The sequence below is a fragment of the Crocodylus siamensis genome, chromosome 1 (assembly GCF_052110815.1).
Source record: "Crocodylus siamensis isolate JL-2025a chromosome 1, ASM5211081v1, whole genome shotgun sequence".
NCBI classification, from domain to species: domain Eukaryota; kingdom Metazoa; phylum Chordata; order Crocodylia; family Crocodylidae; genus Crocodylus; species Crocodylus siamensis.
In genome coordinates this window covers 366,498,952-366,516,517 of record NC_143395.1, presented here as the reverse complement: position 1 = coordinate 366,516,517, position 17,566 = coordinate 366,498,952, and the positions used below count along the sequence as shown (strand labels likewise).

General features: G+C 45.1%; 1 long non-coding RNA gene across 1 annotated transcript in view; it reads right to left on the bottom strand.

Annotated features, from left to right (window-relative positions):
- Positions 1 to 289: 289 nt before the first annotated feature.
- LOC149875012 (uncharacterized) overlaps positions 290 to 17,566 on the bottom strand; it is a 65,490-nt gene continuing 48,213 nt past the window's right edge. The window contains exons 2-3 of the long non-coding RNA XR_016439998.1: positions 8,719 to 8,900; positions 290 to 414 (exon numbers count right to left, since the gene is read on the bottom strand). This is a non-coding gene — a long non-coding RNA (uncharacterized LOC149875012). The remainder of the gene's footprint in view (positions 415 to 8,718; positions 8,901 to 17,566) is intronic.

Below are 17,566 nucleotides of genomic sequence, written 5' to 3'. Positions count from 1 at the left end.
TTTTCTTTTCAAATTACATGAAATTTCACATAGGAAAAGCTATTTCTCACAATATATAAGAAGTTAATTGCATCTAATTTTTTTTTATTATTAAACTGTTATTTCTAATGACAACTAGCTGAAAGTGCCTTTTCATTCTAGATCTCTAATTAAAATGGAGTCCGCAAGAGTTGTGATGACAGTTCTTATCAACTACTGGTTGATCAGCGGTCTATGTGAAATAAGCATTCAGGTTTTAATAGAAGGGTAAACAATCCTCATCGCAGAAATCAAGACCACAATTACCATTAATAGACTGACCCACAATGGGGACTGAAGCATTCTTTTTACTTTTCAAAGTAGTCCTTCAAATCTTTAGTTGTCCACAAGAATTGTGAGGGAACTTTCACTGGCACTGCCAAAGTTGGACCTTTTCTGTGGAGAAAGAGATTAATTATTAGCCAAGACTGTCAATCCATTTGCTTTCATGAGCACTGCATTCATGCAAAAAATAAGGTGAAAAAGCCATTTCAAAGTCTTGCCTGTAACTAAATAGTAAATGAAGCCTTTTCAGAGGAACCAAATGTCAGTGACTTAGTAAGTTCTATCTTGCTTCAGATATTGTTAGAACAATTAGCAGTTTTTAATTTAATAGTTAATCAGAATGTTAAAGAGGAAAAACTTATGTCTAAGGACTGCTTTGATTCTTCCTATCACATGTGAAAAGCAATTAAAATAGGTTTTTTTCAGCATTTATAGCAGTCCTTTTACATGATGTAACAGGGGACCCAGACCCTGTTACTCAGGTGTAAGGGAGGGGGAGGAGAGGTAACTGTGGCAGGGAGCCAGGAGCTCCTGCCCCTTGAAGAAGATGTAGTAAGCTCAGCTGGCTTTGCTGGGCCACAGATGCAGGAAGGCAGGCTGGCCTTTGACTGACACGGTAAGCCCTGTGCAGGCTTAGGGAAGGCATGTGACCAAAAGGGGTTGTGGCTTCTAGGCACATAAACCCAGGTCCTGCATGCTAAAGAGAGAGGAGCTCCCGAGGGAGATATTTGCAGTGGATAGACTAGCAGATGTTCCCTGGAGCTCTAATTAGAATGCTTTGGAGCAGACTCGATTAATCAAGTCTTCTCCATGTTCTAATTAAAACACTACAGCGTGGCCTTATTGTCATGTGTCTAAGCCCCCATGGGTTTAAAAATGGCTCCTGGGGCACTTCATCTAAACCTCACTTGATGAGTTTTAGATAAAGTGCCCCAGCAGCCATGTTTAAACCCGTGGGGGCTTAGACACATGGCAATGAAGCATTTTAATTAGAGCGGCTCTCTGGGAACTGCTCTAATTAAAATGTGCCCCCCACCACCCCTGAGCATGTGTAGGCAGGCTAAAGAGAGTTGATGACCCTGCAGTGAGGTAAAGACCAAGACCTGGTAGATTCTTTTATAGTGAAGCAGGGGCTCTTGTTTATGTTGTGAGTTAGGCTTTCGACCAGAGCACCTTGGTTGTGGCTTTTGGGTAGGTCTGGAGGCCATGGAGGTGGTGCTGTGTAGGGCATTCTGCACTAGGTAGCCAAATTGGAGTCAAGGACCTAAGGGTTATGGGCTGGAGAGGCAAGCAGCCTGGCTTGGGGTTAAGGACCAGAGAGCTGAGGACTGGAGAAACAAGGAGACCAGCCTGGGGTAAGGAACCAGAAAGCTGAGGATGGAGACAGTGAGGGTAGCCTAGCCTGGGGTCAGGCACCCTGATGCTAAGGGCTGGCCCAAAGTGAGTAACACGGGCCAAGGGCCCAGAGACACAGAGAACAGACAAGGCTGAGGTTGAGAGAGCTGGGCTCATATTAGTGGGCTAGGGCTGGAGCCTGGAGAAGAAAGGGAGGTTAAAGTCAGGAGGGCTGAGGCCTCTACAAGGAATGGAATGGTGTATAGAGGAACATCTGCAAGGCATGGGCCTGGCTGTAGGGATGGAAGGAGACCAAAAATTTAGCCTTTAAGGGGAATAGGACATAAGGAACTGGCACAGACATAAAGAGAATGCATCTTAGGCTCACCAGCCTCTGAGGACAGCCTCCCTTCATCAAGTTTTACAGCAACATGTGGCAGGCAAGGAACCAGGATGGGACTCTGGGAGGCAAGGGCTAGAGCCAGGCAGGGTTGAGGGGACCGCTAGGGGGCATTACGGCAACCTCTAGCTCTTCACCTGTTACACATGACTGAGAATATAGAGAAATGTATTTTGCTCAGTAACTTTGGAGTTTGCCATTACTTGTTAAAAACATCTGTTCAGTAATAGTGGATTTAGTTTTATCCCATGGGAGCATATCTTTATAGAGCACTTCATGATTTGCAGTATTTTCTTTTGTCACAAACACTTACTGTAAGCACTACACTAAATCTGTCTGTGATAAGTAGTTTTCAGAGGGTTTAATGTATATATATTGCCATCACTTTTATAACATTTTCTGGATGAGAAGACTTTCCTGATCACCCTTCTGGGCCTCTTCCTCTAAATGTTACACAATGGTAAATCAACTCCTTTTACATACTTTGTGTTCAAAGAAAGGGTTTGAATATGCTAGAGGTGTGTATATATAGCAACGTTTTGCTGCTGTGGGTTGGAGCATGTGAGCCCACACTTCTCCCAGCCCTAAGGCCACAAATTTTCTCCCCTCCCCTGCCCCTGAGAGTGCAAGCTGCTTGTGCTTACCATTGCTGCACTTACCCTCCCTACAGAGGGGTTGGGGAAGTGCAGGCACAACACAGCAGCAAGGAGGGCTGAAAAGGAAGGTGCTGCAGAAAGAATGGGAGGCATGGCCAGCTCTATGTCACTAATTCCCCATGCTGCCCTGGGCTAGGTTGAAACTTCCTGGGCCAAATCCAACTTTTCACAGACTGGATCCATCTCACAGGCCATTAATTACTGGTCCCTGGATTATGCAGTTCTTACTCACAAAATAACTCAACATTGTTTTTGCCTTATAGAAAACATGGGATGCAAGACTACACATGCAAAATGTCCTGCATTACTTATATCCCATGCTTCACTGTAGCTCCCTGTGTGCAGATAAGGAGAAAAGGAAGCTAGAGTTTGTCAGGGTGTGCCAGCCCCAGAGAAGTTTATGTACACTCTGTATAACATAGCAGGCTTTGCTCTGTACTTGCCCAGGGATTCCATTGCATCAGGGTTGTTTGGTGACAGGTGGACCTACACATAGACTGACTCTTCTCTCTGTGACACCAGTTTTTCACTAATTTATCTATTTGAATGCTCACATATAGACACACATTCTCTTGAGGAGGAGAGAACATTCTACAGCCCCTGACAAAACTGTCTGCCACAGAGATTTACCTATTCTAAAGCAGGTCAAGGATGCCAGCAACAGCTTCCTAGGCTACACCATTTTCCTCTTGACCTTCAACTATTTTCCCTTTAGGTTTTTGTAGTAGAGGTAATTTTTACTTACACTTTATGCAAATAAATTGAAGCAAAAAAAGCGTATCAAATGAACAAAATATTCAGTATAATCAACACACACTACCTTGAGGTAACAAAGAAAACACTCTACCCAAGGCGTTTTTTAAATTCAAAGGGGAGGAAAACTTGTGGTCTTTACTATTGCTACTGATTTTTATGTGTCACTAGTCTTAGAGCAATATGAATCCCTAAAACAGACAGATAGCCAGCCTAATACAATTATAATAGACTCACTCTTTACAGTGCTTCTCTGGAAAAGCTCACATGCATAATAGGGACAGAATCAGGACTATATGAAGTTCAGTAATGCAAGTAGCAGACAGTGGAATTGTACAGCAATGGAGCACATCAGTCAAAGCAGAGTAATTGTCTTAAAATGCTCTAACTGGCATTCTTTTCAATTCCCTATGACTGATCATTTTGTTTCTCTTCATTTCCTTTGGCATCCTAATTATAATGAAACTGTCTACTGCCATGATTCACTGACAAGTTCTTCTACTTGTTCACAAAATCTTATCTTTTTTTTCACCTTTATTTTTTGCAGTGGAGGTGGAGATTAAGTTGCATTATTGTGCTGCCTTTAATTGAAAACATTCAGGGATATTAGTGCAAAGCTTTGATAGCCTATTTGATTCAGAGGAGATTCGGCAGGAGAATCTCTGAATCCGAATCAAATTGTGAGACCAATTAAAAGATTTGGGGCTGGTTTGGAGATTTGACCATAAACTAAACAGGCTGGGGTGGGGGGGCATGGGATGCGGATGCTGCTGCTGCTTGCCCAGCTGGGGCGGGGAGGCGCTGGGGGGCAGGCGCTGCTGTCACTTATCCAGCCTGCATGTGGGGGTGGGCGATGCCGCCACTTGCCTGGCTGGTGTTGGGCAGCACGGGATGCAAGCATGGCAGTGCTAGGAGTGGGGGCTTTGCCCTGCTGCCGCATGCCCCCTTCCGCCTGGAGTTAGCCATGCCTGCATCGCGCTCCTCCCAACACCTCTCTCTGAGTCCATGCGCCCTGCCCCAGCTGGGCAGTTTGTCTCAGCCCCAATCCCTTTCTTCCCCATGCCCCTTTCCTCCCCTCCTCACCCACTACAACAGACTTATCAGCTGAAGGCAGCTGTGTAGGTGAGGACTGCTGCCTGTTTAGTCTATGGCCAAATCTCTGAAGTGGCACCAAATCTTCGGATCCAATTTGGCCAAATCAAATTCGTATAGTGATTCAAATCACTGTCCCTCCGATTAAGCCAAATCCAGATCCAAAGTGAATTCTTGCTACTTTGCACAAGCCTAATAGATATCTAAACCTATTTTTTTCTTCAATTGTTTCTGATAAAAAGTTTGTTTTTGGATGAGGAAATTGCATAAGTATGGCCAGTATTAGGAATACATTCTCAGATTCTAATCACTCTGAGACCTATACATGGTTCTAAGGACTAAATCTGATGCTTATAATTGGATCTGAAAACTTTCATTTGAAAACTTATCATCTAGGTTCAATAATTCATAGATGCTAGGGTCAGAAGGGACCTCAACAGATCATCCAGTCCGACCCTCTGCCAGGCAGAAAGAAGTGCTGGGGTCAGATGACCCCAGCCAGATGCCTATCCAGCCTTCTCTTAAAGACCTCCAAGGTAGGGGAGAGCACCACCTCCCTTGGAAGCCCATTCCAAATTTTGACCACCCTTACCAAGAAGTTTTTCCTGATATCTAACCTAAATCTGCTCTCTGTCAGTTTGTGACCATTGTTCCTTGTTACCACAAGAGGTGCTAGGGTGAACAGAGCATCTCTGATCCCTTGCTGCATCCCCCTAATGAATTTGTAGGTGGGCACAAGATCACCTCTCAGCCTTCTCTTGCAGAGACTGAAGAGGTCCAGGTCCCTCACTTTCTCCTCCATAGGGCTTGTCCTGTAAGCCCCTAACCATATGAATGGCCCTCCTCTGGACCCTCTTGAGTCTATCAACATCCTTCTTGAAGTACGGCGCCCAGAATTGGGCGCAGTACTCCAACTGTGGTCTGACCAATGCCGCATAGAGGGGAAGTATCATCTCCTTGGATCTATTTGTCATGCATCTGCTGATTGTGCTTTGCTGATTATTTTATCACACTGATGACTCATGTTCATCTTGGAGTCCACTATGACTCCGAGATCCCTTTCCGCTTCTGTGCTGCTAAGAGGGTCACTTCCCAGCCAGTAGGTGTGCTGAATATTTTTACGCCCCAGGTGCAGCACTCTGCACTTGTCCTTGTTGTATTGCATCCTATTGTGCACTGCCAACTTTTCTAACCTGTCCAGGTCTGCCTGCAATTGTTCCCTACCCTCTGGAGTGTGCACTTCACCCCACAATTTAGTATTGTCCACAAATTCTGACAGTACATTTCACACCCACATCCAAGTCACTGATGAAAATATGAAAGAATACAGGCCCAAGGACTGAACCCTGCGGGACCTCACTACCCATATCCTTCCAGATTGATACTGACCTGTCTACTACCACTCTCTGGATGCAACCATTAAGTTAATTTGTCACCCACCAGACCATGTAAACATCTATGTCACCGACTCTTAATTTATTTATGAGAATAGGATGAGATACCATATTGAAGGCCTTGCTAAAGGCCAAGAAAAAGACATCCACCTCTACTCCTGCATCTAAACATTTTGTGACCCTGTCATAAAACAAAACCAGATTGGTCAGGCATGATCTACCTGCTACAAATCCATGCTGGTTTCCCTGCTGCATTATTTTTCCCTCTGGACTCCCACAAATATGATTCTTCATGATCTTTTCAAAGACCTTTCCAAGGATGGAGGTGAGACTGACTGGCCTATAATTACTCGGTTCCTCCTTCTTCCCCCTCTTGAAAATAGGGACCACACTGGCCCTTTTCCAGTCCTCCAGGACCTGACCCAAGTGCCATGAGCACTCAAAGAGCCGTGCTAGTGGTTCTGCTATGACACTGATATGATTCCTTCAGTACCCTTGGATGTAGCTCATCCGGGCCTGCTGACTTGAACACATCCAGTCCATCCAAGTTACTGTGCACCAAGTCAGCGTCGACAGTTGGTAGGCTGGTGTCCCTCTGATGCCCATCTAAGACTTATCTTGAGCCCTGTTCAGAAACACTGAGACAAAAAACTTCACTGAATAGCTCAACCTTGTCCCCCCTCTTTGTCACTAATTGCTCCTCCTTGTTCAGTAGGGGTCCTATGCTGCCCTGCGCCTTCCTTTTACTCCCTACATACCTAAAAAAAAAAGACTTTTTATTGTCTTTGTGTTGCCAGCCTCAGCTCCGTAGTTGCTTTGGCCTTTCTAACTGTCTCCCTGCAAGTGCGGGCCAAGTAGGTATGTTCCTCCCTGGTAGCTTCCCCGTGCTTCTACTGCCATAAGCATTCTTTTTTTGCCCTTTGGCTCCCCTGGATTTCCCTGTTGAGCCCAGGAAGTTTTTTGGCTCTTTCCCCCCTTTTCCTCATACTGGGATAGTCTCCCTCTGTGCCTGAAGGATGACTTCCTTTAGGAATGACCACCCTTCCTGGACTCCCATCTCGCCAATACTCTTCTCCTACAGTGCATCATTGACTAGACTCCTAAGCACACTGAAGTTAGCTTTCCTAAAGTCAAGCACTTCCACCCTACTAGTTATCTTACTCACCCTACACTGTATGGTGAAGTCAACTGATTGGTGGTCACTGTCCCCAAGGTTACCATAAATCTGCAGCTCCCCTACCAGGTCCTCCCCCATAGCCAACACCAAGTCCAGTAAGACATTCCCTCTAGTGGGACCATATGCCTCCTGCATTAGGTGAAGGTCCTGCATGCAGGTCAAGAACCTACATGAACAGTTGGATTTGGCTGACTGCTCCTCCCAGCAGATGTCAGAGTAATTTAGGTCCCCCATGACAACCATGTCCCTAGACTGTACAGCCTCTGAGAGCTCCCTCATGAATTTCAAGTCTAGCTTTTCCTCTTGGTGTGGTGGTCTGTAGCAGACCCCTACTACCAAGTCCCTTTCCCCATGACCTCCGTGTATCCTAACCTTTCAGAACTTAACAACATCTTTCTGTCAAACTGGGATCTGGCATGATCCTAGCTACAACTCAGTTAAAGTTACTAATGACATTTCGTTATCTTTGGGTAATAACAACTAACTTAGAGCTATTTTTATTGACCTAAGCAAAGCTCTCGGCACAGTTGATCATAATATTTTAGTGAAAAAATAATGACTACAGGACTTCCTTGCCTCAGCTCTTGTGTTGCTGAGATATTATATATCAAATTGCTGTCAAATAAAATCCCTTGTAAAGAGCAGTGAATTGAAATGTCTCTCTGCTGGAGCCCCCAAGGCTCAGCTTCTGGCCTGCCATTTTATTTATTTGTTTTGTAACAAAAGGAGTACTATTGATTCATTTTTAGAACAGTTTCTTGCCTAAGTAAGCGATACCATTATTTATAGCTCAGAAAATCATTTCTTCAGTACTCTTTTTGGTCTCCATTGGGGTTCTGAGAAATTAAAAAATGGCTCAAAGTGATCCCATTCATTTAACATTCACAGAATATCAGTACTTGAGAGATGCTTCAGGTTCCTGGTATGCAGACCTCATGGTCTTTGTCAGTGAGTTGGAAAGTCCCACCTTTAACTCTTTTGTGCAATGTTAAATAAACATTTTTTTTACACTGGAATCAAACCCCTTTCCCCATTGCATTTTTCAATAGGGGAGCTGGGGAGAAGGTGATTTCAAAAGCGGGAACTAAGGCCAAATCTGAACACTGTAGTTAGGATCTCACTGTTTAATAGGTTGAATGAAAACTTACATGGGTGTACCCATAGGCCCAAAGAGGGCTGTTTTCAAACTCAGTCAGTATCTAAATGTTTTGGTTCAGGCTGACATCCACTTCAGAAATCATAAGCACTGTTTAGTTATGGTGCATAAATAGCAACTTGCACCCTGGCCATGGATAGTTCCCCCATGGGCCTGGGGGCTGAGGTGAACAGCAGAGGCTCCTGAAGGTGGGAAGCAGTGGGGGCCTGCTGCAGGGCAGTGGGTGGGACCCAGGGGCTCTGCAGTGCTGTGGCCTGGTGCCTGGTGTGGGGTGGCCTAGATGTAGGCTCCACTGGCTGGTAGTAGCTAGCCAGTTGCTGCTGGAGCAGCTCCATACAGCACTGCTCCGGGGCCTCCAGGCAGGCCCAGTGGTCCCGCTGTGCCTGGTCCCATGCCTCCTCCTGGGCAGTCTCCCTGGTGATGTCTTGCTCCTGCCAGTGCAGCTTCCATACCTGCTCCCATGCTGCCCAGGTCTCCACCACTGCCATCAGCTGCTGGAACAGGAGGGTCTAGTCTGTGGTGCGCTGCTGGTGCAGCTGGTGCATCTGGGCAGCTTCAGGAGTGGGCAGCAGTGATCCTGAGGTGGCACTCCTGCAGGGCCCTGCAGCCTCTCTCCTGCATCTAGATGTTGGCCCTGCAAAGGCAAAAGACAGAAGCCTTTTTTGTGAGTTTGCAGCATTTCAGAGATAAGTTGCTCTGGGGCCCATGCTGCCCAGCCTCAGATCAGAGGTTGGCTGTGCACAGGTGCCCAGGGATCATGGTAAGCTGTCTGGGCAGGGCTAGGCCCAGGCAGCCAGTGGCCAAGCCCCCTGACCCTGCTTGCTCCCCTGGGGCTGATGACTGGGTGCTGGCCATAAGCAACCTGCCTTCCCTACCCCCATCCCAAGGTGGGCCAGGCTAGGCTGCTGGCAGCACCAGTTGCTGCAAATCCAGGCCCCACTGCCCATCCCTCCACCCTGCTCCCTGAAGGCCAGGTACTCTGCTGTGCTGCCACCCAGCCCACGGCTCCCAGGATTGGGTCATGCAGGGCTCCCAGACAACTGGGGCGAGGGACTGTCCATGCATCTGCCTTTCCCACTGGGGGCTGCATGTGCTGTGAGTGGTATGCCCCAAGTATGCCCCTGCTGCATGTGTTGTGAGTGGTGTGTGATGAGCTGTTTGTGCAAGTGGAGGGCTGCCTGAGTTGGTATGCCCTGCTGCTGCTAATCCTGCTGGTGCCCTGCTGCTGCTGATTCTGCTGGTGCCCTGGTCACACCTGTGCTCCTTGTTTGGGACCCTGAGCTATGATGGCATGTGGAAAAATCTTGGGCCACCCTGCAACCTCCTTCACTGCCTGGAGAGGTGCCTGTTGCAGCGGTATACATCCCCACCTCCCGCTGCCAAAGAGGACATCACCACCAGGATTGATGCCTTCCTCAGCATGTGAGAGGCCTGTGCCTGGCCACAGAAGCCAGTGCTGGTGGTGATGGCAGCGAGCAGCAAGCACCCATAGAAGCTGGCAGTGGGAGCAGCGAATCTCAGGGGGACCCCCTACTAGTTCCCTATGGCCACTGGGCTGGGGTCTCCAAGCTGCCAGTGAATGCAGCACACAGGGAGCTGGGTGGGGTGGGGTGCTGAAGGCCCAAGGTCTCTTCCTCCAGTGACGCATCACCAGGGGCATCACGCAGGGTGAGGGTGAGGGCAGGCTGCCCCTGTTGGTGGCACCTGCAGGGGTGTGGCCTGTTTCCCAGGGCACCAAACAGCAGGTCAGCTCCCTCATGAAGGTCATGATCTTCTGGGCACAACTGAACTGACAGTTGAAGTTGATCATGGCCACCCATGATCATGTTTGCAAGATCTTGGCCTTCACGTGGCACTACCAAACTATCCAGGACTGGTCTTGACACGCATCCCGGCTGTATATGCCTCATAAATGTGGGTGTTTGAGCACACACCTCATGTGAACTGCTTCTGGATGTTGGCCCCAGAGCACCATGAAGTTGTGCACCTCCTCGTGGGTCCAGTTGAGTGCCCAAAGCTCAATGAGGATGACACCTTGGACATGGCCCCCATGCTGGCTGTCTGGGTCCCTGCATGGCTGTCCCTGTGAAGCTGGTCCTAGAGGTCTGCCGGCAGCACCCTGGACAGGGGCATGGCCAGGGATGGGTAGCCGTGTGGCAGAGGCACTTCACCACAGTGCCAGCAAAAAGACAGAGCTGGAGTTGAGCAGAATCAGGGAGCAGGTGCTGGCCCAGCCCTGGAGGAGGAGAGGCAGGCAGCCAGGAGTCCTGGGGCTGGGCTCTGGCCTACCTCCTAGTGGCTAGGCAGATCTAGCACTAAAATCCCTGCATTAATGTGTGTTAATGCATCTATACATGTGCTTATGCACTTTAACTAATTGTGCCTAAATTTGATACTTGCTTTATCTAAGTATCAAATTAGGTGGGATTAACCTAAATTTGCCAGTTTAAGGTGCATTAAAGGCACACACATGTAGATATGCACCATTAATGCACCTTAAATTGGGCTAATGTACATTAAATGACCACGTGTAGACACACCCACTGAAAACACGGCATGGAAGATTAACATTGATATTGATCAGTGTTCAACAGTCAAGGTGTGGAGGAGGTTATTAGAATAGGGGAAGAGAAGCATTCCAAGCTTCAGAAATAGTGTGATGAATAGTGCAAAGTTAAGAGTCTGAGACAGGAACTACGTAGTGCTAAGTAGACATAACGGACAGCGTAATTAAGTCAGTCAGTGAAATATAATGATGACAGTAAACATATAGATTCATTACTGTGTTGATACATAGGTCTAATGCTCCTATAGAGTGAAAACATGGGCAACACTCTTCTGTAGGACAGCCAACTAGGGTCTTTACTTATCCTCCAGTTCTCTGGACAGTGCAGAATCCTCTTTGTATGTTATCTTTGGGCTGGTGCTGTCAAAGATCTGCTCCTCTTGAAGTCAGGCAGATTTTGGAACAGAAATCCACCCAGATATTTCTTTTGGTTCATCCAACAGTAACTTCCCTTCTGTATCTCAGAAGCCATCATGACTGTGGAAGGCTGCAGCTGCCAGGAGAAGTATTAAATATTTGCGTGGTTGCCTATTGTCTGTGCAGATACCATAATCTAAAATCTATAAAGCTTTTAGGGGTGTGATAAACCTCCTTACACTTTGGCAGAAGAAGGGAAAACTTCCCTGAGATAGAGCAGTTTGTAGGACATTCTACAAGGAATCCCATGACATAACCTCTGCTGTGTGCGGGGTTTTCTTCCACAGGTAGCTACAGCCTTTTATTTGATTTTAGCATTTCATCTAGAAACTATTTATTTCGTATCTCAGATAATATTTACCATTCTACCATGGTCACAAATCTACTGATTGACACACTTGCTTTATAAATATATATGCTTACCACAATATACTATGAGCTAGAGAGCTGTGCATCTTAAACTCCCATTGATTGAATGGGGGATTTCTGGTGCTTGGGGTTTATGCATATTGGGTAGCTTATATTTGGGAGCCTGAATATAGATTTAGGGAACACAAGATATAGATTTACCTTATATTCACTTTGATATTTTTAAATCAGAAAGTTTATGTATTTTCATTGAGTTACTTTTAAAGAGAGTAATTAATTTGACTGTCATTTACTCAACAACAACTTGTGCAGAAAGCATCTTAAGTACTAATGCTACGAGCATTGGTTTCCTCTTATTTATGCCAGCTGAATACTAATATAGCTGTTTGAATTGTAAAGGAGATACTCTTGCTTTATACCCAGGTGAGAGTATTTCATTATTGTAGAAGGGAGGCCCCTGTTTGAGAGGAGCCCCATCCAGACAGACAATGTTCTCAGTATAAAATCTGGAGGTAGTCATTCCTTCCTTGATTTTCCTTTGGAATCTCTTTCACAATAAATGAACAATTAGTGCCTGTATTTCACGCAAGTCTCAGGATGCCCTTTAAAAACAAACATCAACTATCTTGACTTCAGTCAGGTGCTCTGTACTATGGATGAATGTAATGCTTTGCCAAGGGGAATGGCAGTCCCTGAAAAGCAGCACTCACAGAGCAAGGAAGTACAAGTGAAATGATCTATGCCCATTCATTTTGATGGGAGGGTCCACAGGTGTCACAGCTTTTTAGTGGGACTGTGATGGTGCAGGCACTAAGGTGCACAGCTGACAGCCCCGATGACCCATAAGCTTGAGACCATAGAAGAAGTGCTCACAGTGCGGTTTTGTCAGATTCCAGTGAATTTGCAAATCCTGCTAAATACCTTTTCACAACAAGGACACAAGGATGAAAGAAGGACAGCTTTTTAGCAGTCAGTACTGTATCATGCTGAAGGCTATAAAGGTGAGTTTAAGGCTATAAACAAACTTGCTGTATATTTTTTCCAGAAACTTCTCCTCAGCTGTTGGTTCTGGATAAGTGAGCTCTGGCCATAACTCTGTGTCCCAGCTTAGCTGATTTATGCCAAAGGGAGCCAACAGAATTGCTCATGTTCACACAATTATTGTGAGTCAGTAGCTTGGCATAGATTTGAACTCTACAAGGCCCTGACTGCCAACTGTTTGGTCTATCCATTTGGTGCTGTTCCACCTTTTTAGTTTGGAAATAACTGGTACCTTGCTCAAACTGCCAGACATAGACATTAAGCATCACCTTACCTGATAGCTGACTTCCTTGGGCTCTAAGGGTCTGCTTGTGCCACTTTTGCAGTGCTCTTGAGACTGTTCCTGCAGGCAGGTGCCACCCACCCACTCCATACCTGCCAAACCCAGAAATGAAGCAGTGAAGCTATCTTCAGGCCACCCCCTGCCTCCAGTGTCCATATCCTTGTTTTCGGTGCATTTCATGGCTTAGTGGGTGCAGAGCAGAAGTAAGTATGTAGGTTGTGCAGGGTCTCATTTAGCAGGAACTACAGGGTATAAGGAAATGGATACGTCACAGCTGACCCAGATGCTGCTGCTGCAGTCTTGGTGTGACAGTAGTAATATTTCCAGACCAGAATCTCTTTATTTTCCATTTAGAGCCTTTCTGGAATACTTCAGAATTGACCCAATGCAGTTTCAGTGCCTCTATTTGAATATTTATAGTCCAGGACTACTCTTACCACTATGCCCAGTGTCAATCTCTACCTGCCTCCCACTGATCTGCTACTTGAACTTGTGCAAGTCACTTTGGATCCTATTTTTAAATGCATTCTATGATTACAATGGGAACTGAACATCAAGGCACCTACAAAAGTTCTACATTGCTAGATTTTCAGGTATCTCATCTCTGTGGCTCTTCTTCTTCTTTTACCCTTTTCTGTTGTATTTATTTAGGAAATTAATGATTCATAGATATTAGGGTCAGAAGGGACCTCAACAGATCATTGAGTCCGACCCCCTGCCTAGGCAGGAAAGAGTGCTGGGGTCAGATGACCCCAGCCAGATGCCTATTCAGCCTTCTCTTAAAGACCCCCAAGGTAAGGAAGGGCACCACCTCCCTTGAAAGCCCATTCCAAATTTTGGCCACCTTACTGTGAGTTTTTCCTGATATCTAGCCTAAATCTGCTCTCTTTAAAAAATGGTCAGTTTGTGACCATTGTTCCTTGTTACCGCAAGAGGCAGAAAACGTTTCTTACTCTATGTCTATACTGAGAGCAGTGAACCAGTCTTAGCTAGGGGCTCCAGGCACTATCATAAGACAAAATATAAGAGCAAATTTAATAAAAACTCTCCCTTCAGATTTCTATTAAAACTACCAATGAACTCTTACCAATTTTAATCCCGGATTTATTTTTTCTTAATATAATGTCCAGAAAACTTTATACATCATTATAGTTATTCTATTAAAGGTAAAATATATATGTATCACCAAAGATGTTCAGTACTAGAAAATCAGATAAAAGCAAACAATGTTGTACCAGAATATTGATATGGAGCTGTATCTTGTTGAAGATTTTCCTGAGAAAATGATCTCCAGATTGAAAGATCTAAATGTAAAAGATAGTCCTCTACTTCAATACCATAGTTCCAGGATGAATAAAAGAAAGAGAATAAGTGAGGCCCATTACTATGCAACATAGTACAAACTGGTATCTTGGCCAGTAAAAATAAATAAATAAATAAGGCAGCACCTGCTGGTAGCATGAAATATTGATCTGCCATGGCTTCTCATTTCACAACAGCGAAGAATAGAGGGATCAGGAGCTGCTGAGCAGATCTTTGCTAATGAAAAGCTTGCAACTGCAATAATATATGCAATACAATTTAGTGTAGACTATATGGACAAATTACATTTTCTGAGACTGAACTGCTGTTAGGTAACATTAGGTTGATTCTTTAGCGAAGGGATTTGTGAGGGATGATCTTATGAGTTTAATTTTGTTTAAACTCTATAGAATAAGTTTAAGGAAGTGATTGAAATCGTTGCCAAGCATTTGGAAGCTTTAATTTTTTACATAGTTTAGGGTTATGAATCTACTGACACCTCCTTAAATGGAATTTCACAGCACTTCTCCCCTAATTAAGCCCAGTTTCTGGATGAATTGCTGTTTATATTTATGCTTTTTCTGGGTTGCATTAATAACTTATTTTATTTGAAGCATTTGGCAATTACCCTGAGACAGAAATATATTATTGGGCAGACTGAAAGGACTTGGGTGCCTAAAACAAGACTCAGGCAGACCTCAGAAACTAATGTCCAGAATTACAAGAAAAATATGCTTAATCAGGTGCTGCATAACCCTGAAGCCACCTAAACTCATTAGGTGTCTCCCTTCTTGATATGAAGTTCCCCAGGTACCTGTAAGCTTTGACTTCTATATATACTCAGCACAAGCCCATTCTGAACAGATGATTTCCTACCTATACCCTACTTTTCTGTAGAAAGTAGGTGGAGTGGCACCTAAGTCTCCTGAGACATCTGTTCTAATAGGCATGTTTTGAGTATGCTTAATATATGCCTACAAAATTGAGCTCACCACAAAACCACATCTATCTGCCTTTGTTCAAAACCATAGTCAGTGGTAGTACTAGAACCACCCAGCTTGCATGTAACAGGTTGGTTGCCAGAGCACTTGCCAATGGACTGGGATACTTGAGTTCAGCAAACTATTGGTGTCAGGCAATAATACAGTTGGTGTTGTCTCTAGGGTTAGTAGGACCCTGCAACACTTCTTACTTCTTGATATTCTTGGCTTGTCTAGTCATTATAAGGTCCTTCTCAAGCCAGTGTTAAGTTGCAACTTCTCTGACACACAGCAGATTCTTTTACACCAGATGATATAATCATGCATCATTTCACTGTACAACCTACCAGTGAAGTTTCAGTGTTATGCTATACATTATAGGGCCTTAGTACAATCTTCAACAGTTCATTCTTCTTTTGAAACTGTGAAAAAATCTTTTATCTCTTGTAGATGATGTCTCTAGAGGGGATATATTGCTCTCAAGTTTACTGATAACTATTATATGATTTTGCTTCTTCGGTTACTAAGTTGAAGGGCAACATTGTATCTTCAGCCTTTGGTCCCACAGATACAAAAACAAAGATAAACTCCTCTTACAGCTTGTTTTTCAGGTCTGATGCTTGCCTACAGCATTCAGATTTTAGCTTCCATTTTGTCTAGATATCACCAGCTTTACATATACATCATTCTGCAACTGGTATCTGGTAGACAGAAGCACCAATGTCCTTGGCCATATTTTATGCAATCTGTTCTTCATGAATCAAGGAGATCCAAGACAGCTTGCACTGATTTTATTTTTAGGCCTTTCATTGCACTCCTGCTACTACCACCATCTAATGTTGCCTTGCAGGGAACAACATTAGGCCTGTCCAAACAGGCTGAAGTTTGTAGGTTTGACCCAACTGTAATACAAAGTGAGTTTTTTATTTTTATTTTTTAATGTAAAAATTAAGTGCTGATTTACCTGTAGTAGCTTAAAGTATTCTTGTTGTTTTGTGGCAATGTGCCTGGAAGTTGTGCTACAGGGTTGTTTATGCAGTTTTAAGAATAGGTTAAGCCAGAGGTACTCAACCCCTAACCCGCAGGCCAGATCTGGTCTGCAGCACTATCATCCAGTGTGCAGTGCTCCCCTTGGCTCTAGGGCTGTGCAAAGCTTCAACTTAATATTTGATTTGACAAATATTTGACATATTCAACCTTGAAAAGTGAAAGTCGAGTCAAATAGCAGCTGGTTGAATCGAATATTAACAGTGCGAGTCGAATATTCGACAAGGGTCAAATATTCGACTTGCCTATACTGGATTCCCAGGGGGGGGAAGGAAAATAAGGGGAGGGAGGGGGAGAGGGGGAAGGAGTGCTTTCATGACTGACGTGCTGACGTGTGGCTGGCCAGTGACCCTTCAGCATTCTCTGAGGTCCCTTCCAATCCCAGTGCTCTGGGGGAGGGCCAGAGAAAATGCATAAAAGGCAGCAGTTTTTCAGCTCCCCTGCTCTCTGCCTCGGGGTCAGTTTCTGAGTTGCTGGTGTTCTCCAGCACCTCTGCGTCAGACCACGATGGCTGGAAGCCCTGATCTTCAATGGATTCCCTGCTTGTAATGCTAGCAACAGGGATTTCTGAGAACTTGGTGCTTTTATTTTATAACTACTTTTCATATTAGTTTACGCTTATATTGGATAGGGTTAGTAGTAGCCTAGGATCTATTCTATATATTTTTTTATACATCATTCATTCTTTCCACCACACCAATGCTTCTCAAGATATTATCTACACACACAAACACATTTACATAACATCCAGAAATCTAATCCGCGGTACACAGCACATTTAGAGGTTCCAGTTTACATACGAAGGAACACATTATGAAGCAGGGTGTAAAGGCAGGTAGCCACACTGGCCAGCCAGCATGAAGGGGAGCAAGGGAGGTTGTAAGTGGGAGAGCTGCTGTTTCTCCCCCCCATCAAACTCTTTCCTCCCGCTACAAGGGATGAGGCTGCTACAAGAAGTAAAGAGAGGGGAGCAGCAGTGCCACCGCCTGTGCCTGAGACTCTCTGTTGTCCAGACACAGCAGCCACAACCTCTCCCACCATAACTGCAACCAGCACAGCAGCACACTCCACCTCTGTATCACTGCCTATGCTGAGCCTTCCAGCGCCAGAAGAAGATCTGGAGCTGGAGCTGGATCTCAGTGCCCTGGCAAGGGAAGTTCTGGGGAAATCAGTTGAGTTTGTGCTCAACACCCCTCAGGTTTTTTCCTTTCAAGCCACAGGGTTTTTCCCATAAGGCACTTCAGAAGGTGCCTCTGTACAGGTGAAGGCAAGTGGCTCAGCTGAGTCCGCTCTTT